The sequence below is a fragment of the Trachymyrmex septentrionalis genome, unplaced genomic scaffold, assembly GCF_001594115.1.
Source record: "Trachymyrmex septentrionalis isolate Tsep2-gDNA-1 unplaced genomic scaffold, Tsep1.0 scaffold32, whole genome shotgun sequence".
In the NCBI taxonomy this organism is placed as follows: Eukaryota; Metazoa; Arthropoda; class Insecta; order Hymenoptera; family Formicidae; genus Trachymyrmex; species Trachymyrmex septentrionalis.
In genome coordinates this window covers 533,136-536,959 of record NW_017305485.1, presented here as the reverse complement: position 1 = coordinate 536,959, position 3,824 = coordinate 533,136, and the positions used below count along the sequence as shown (strand labels likewise).

The 3,824-nt window shown below is 33.8% G+C and overlaps 1 long non-coding RNA gene across 1 annotated transcript; it reads right to left on the bottom strand.

The window, feature by feature from the left end:
• Positions 1-618: 618 nt before the first annotated feature.
• LOC108749925 lies at positions 619-979 on the bottom strand. The gene is made up of 3 exons (XR_001939398.1): positions 942-979; positions 758-853; positions 619-659 (listed from the first exon to the last, which is right to left on the bottom strand). It is a non-coding gene; the product is annotated as an uncharacterized LOC108749925 (long non-coding RNA).
• Between the last annotated feature and the right edge of the window lie 2,845 nt (positions 980-3,824).

Genomic DNA, 3,824 nt, shown 5'->3' with positions numbered 1-3,824 from the left:
TCTGGCCCCCTGTGACTTTTTCTTGTTCCCGAAACTGAAGAGGCCCATGAAAGGACGACGCTACGCTACGATTGAGGAGATAAAGACGGCATCGAAGGAGGAGCTGAACAAGATCACAAAAAATAATTTTTTGAAGTGCTTCGAGGATTGGAAAAAACGTTGGCACAAGTGTATAATATCTGATGGAGATTACTTTGAAGGGGACAAAATAGATATTCATGAATAAATAAATAATTTTTGAAAAAACACAAAATTCGCGAAACTTTTTGAACAGACCTCGTAGGTAGAACGGGGGAGTATGAAATATCTGATAAAAAATATCTTCGTAAGTATCTCGAGCAACAAATAAATTAAAAATAAAAAAATAAAAAGATTATTACCTTCGTTTCCAAGAGGCACGTAATATCTGTTATCTTCTTCCTTTGTTGCTTCCTGAGTTATTTCCTCCTCCTCCTCCTCCTCCTCTCCATCATCGCCGTTGTCATCGACGTTGCTACTCTCGTTGGAGATGACTTCCATGTTATTGGCAGCATTATCGCCGCTGTCATCATTATCAGCATCATTATCATCATCAACATCGTCATCATCATCATCATTATCATCATTATCGGTGTTATCCTCCTCCTCTTCCTCCCCCATTTCCTCTTCGGTTTCCTGAGCTAAAAAGTAATTTTTATTATTATTATTATTTTTGAACTCTGCATATAGCTAACTCTCTCTATATTCATCTAATTTACTTTTTTTAAAAAAAACTTACACGTTATGAAAATTGTGGAACCCGGGGAGACCAGTGCTCTGGAATCGGTTGGACTCACGGTGTCATCCCCATGAGTGTTATCGTCACCATCATCATCTAAAACAAAATTGATTTTATTCTTTATCGCATATTACAACTATATTATACGAACTAGATTTCTCGGGGTATTTCTCGAAATACCTACCGATTACAATGACGGGGACGTCATGTGGAGCCGGAACATTATCTTCCTCTTCGATTCGTGCTCTTCCTAGAAAAAAATAAAATATTTTAATATTCGGGATTTCTATATAATCGCTTAGTTAATATTTATTTCTCTAAAACTTACTCGCTGGTACTCCCTCCTCTTCTTCTTCTCCTCCCGCAGGGCGACGTCTCCTTAAAGAGAGTCGTCTTATCGGCCGACCCTCGCGATGCGGTATCGCACGCCCTACATTACTGCAGGCATCTATGAAATAATTATTATAATTTAATTATAATATTTATTAATTATAAAATCAGCTTTTCTAATATGTATTAGGTTCTATTTTTAAAATTATTAGTGCTTACCTCTTAGTTCAGTGTATCGCTTGAAGTCAGCTATGTGACTTCCGGCGTCATCCTCCTCGTGACCGAAGCACTCACGTATTTCGAGATGACTTGCGATTATTTTTTGTAATTTTACGTCACCACCACAATGTCCTAGTTTGTGCATAACGCACACTAGTGTGCTGGAGCACTCACCAATAAATTTCCCGAAAACGGAATAATTTTTCTCGTCGTTATCTGACAACTTTGTCAGATAATCGCCAGCAACTATTTTTTTATTTAAGTTGCCAGCTACGATAAAAAATTTTCCTAACAACCCTCGAAGATCCATTGTTAAATTAAATTAAAAAAACACGCGAATAGTATAATTCGCTTCGGAGTTTGAATGTAGGACTAAACTTTAGCTCGATCAGGCGTGCTATTTATGCCTGTAGCGACATTCATAAAAATTCCTCTCCTACGAAAAGACTCGACAAAAATTCCTAGTCCCTTCATAGGTCCATAGATTTTTGACGACTTTGGTAATCGTCCGCCTCCTTTACTAGAAGTGCTTTTCTCATAAAATTTTGAGAAGCGAGGATGACAAAAACTTTTGAGCTATCACCATCCCTATGGTCGGTCTAACAGCTTTTCTGACCCCGTACAAATTATCACGAAAAAAATCTCTCTCACTTCGCTTTTATCTTCTGTTTTTGTATACACTTACTAGAAAGGAATCTCACGCAATATCAGTCTACGTCTGATAAACATTAAAACCTTTCAGAAAAAACAAAAAACAATTTCAATGCCTCGGTTTATCTTGTTCACAATCAGCTTTTCTGACCACAATACAAATTATCACGAAAAAAAAAACTCTCTCATTTCGCTTTTATCTTCTGTTTTTTTTATCCACTCACTGGAAAGGAATGTCACACAATATCGGTCTACGCCTGATAAACATTAAAACCTTTCAGAAGATACAAAAAAACAATTTTAATGGTTCGGTTTATCTTGTTCTCACCACCTCACCTGACTTTTTACGGGGGTAAAGATTATTTTAAATTTTTAAGAAAAATTTTAAGAAAGTTTATGTTTTTATTTTTTTCATCTGCGCACAGAATAATTTTATTTATGCGCAGCGTCGGAGAGGGTGGGAATGTCGATGAAAACCTATAAATACTAACGAAAATCGAGTCTCATCATCCGTAGCTTCAGCCTCGTGAGCAAACAAGTACTATGCTTCTTGTGTTTTTATTCATCATCTTGGTTGAATTTGGTACTACTACTACTACTACGTCATAAGAACAACAATATCTTGTTAACTATTGTAAAAATTGCAAAATGATAGAGGATTTTTCAACTCAGGATTTAGTCCGCTCTGCCTACGAGCGATGTCGGGTGAATTACAGGACAACCTGTATATTTCAATAAAATAAAATATATTTTCAAATAATAGAGACAGAGAAAAAAATATTGCAGATATAAAAAAAATAAATTCAATATTGCCTAAATCGTAAAACTGTTTACGTGAATTTCTTATCAATTTTTTTTATTACCTAAACAAAATCTTCTTTTAAAATCAAAGACAAATGTCCTCTATTATATTATGACATATGTTGATATATACGTTGTCCTATTCATAAATAAATAATGATTATATTCGATTCTATATATTATCTCTACATCTATATTTTTCTTATGACTATTTTCATTTATCTTTCTCTAAACATGCCAATGTAATTCCGTCACAACAATTTTTATTGAATTAAGTATTATAAAAATATCAAGTTTATATATATTAATATGTATGTTGAATACATGATAAAAATACAAGAAATTAACATGCATCATTCTTCAAGCATCATGACACACTTTTGATGGTATCTTCAGTTTGTACAATAATAGGTATTGGTACGATAATCACAGCTCAGGAACTCTTTTTCTAAGAAATGTTTACAATCCTGTCCGACAATTAATTTCTGCATTGGGCGAAATCACTTAGCGTGCCGAGCAATTAAATACATGAGTCTCACATGTAATTATCACATCAAGTCTAGTTTATTATGTCTTTAGAAAACAGATTATCTCTTCTATTGATCTACTGAGGATCCTTTTCTTGTTCAATCCTGGCCTAAATTTCAGTGTATAGCCTTCGTTTTTTGCTGCAAATTTGCTGCTACGGTTTCATGCGCGTTCAATATAACAAATAGAGACATTTCTTTGACAGCTTCAAAGGATTATTAGCAGAGATTTAGCGCTCTATTTACGTTGTGCATTTAACGTTAAATGTAGATATCTGACATCTGAAATTTTGAGTTTTATTTACTTAAGACAATTGAGTTATCGAAATGTCAATACAAGGTTTATTTTACATCAAAGAATGAAATTTAAACAGAAATAAACAGAATAAAAATTTAGTAAAAGATTCAATTAAATCTCGCGTGAGATCATCGTATTCGATTAGCAATTGAAGCTTATGCAATTGATTGACAATTGAATTTCGTTTTCTTGATTTATTGAAATCATATAATATAATTTTTTTTCGCAATGCAAAATAAAA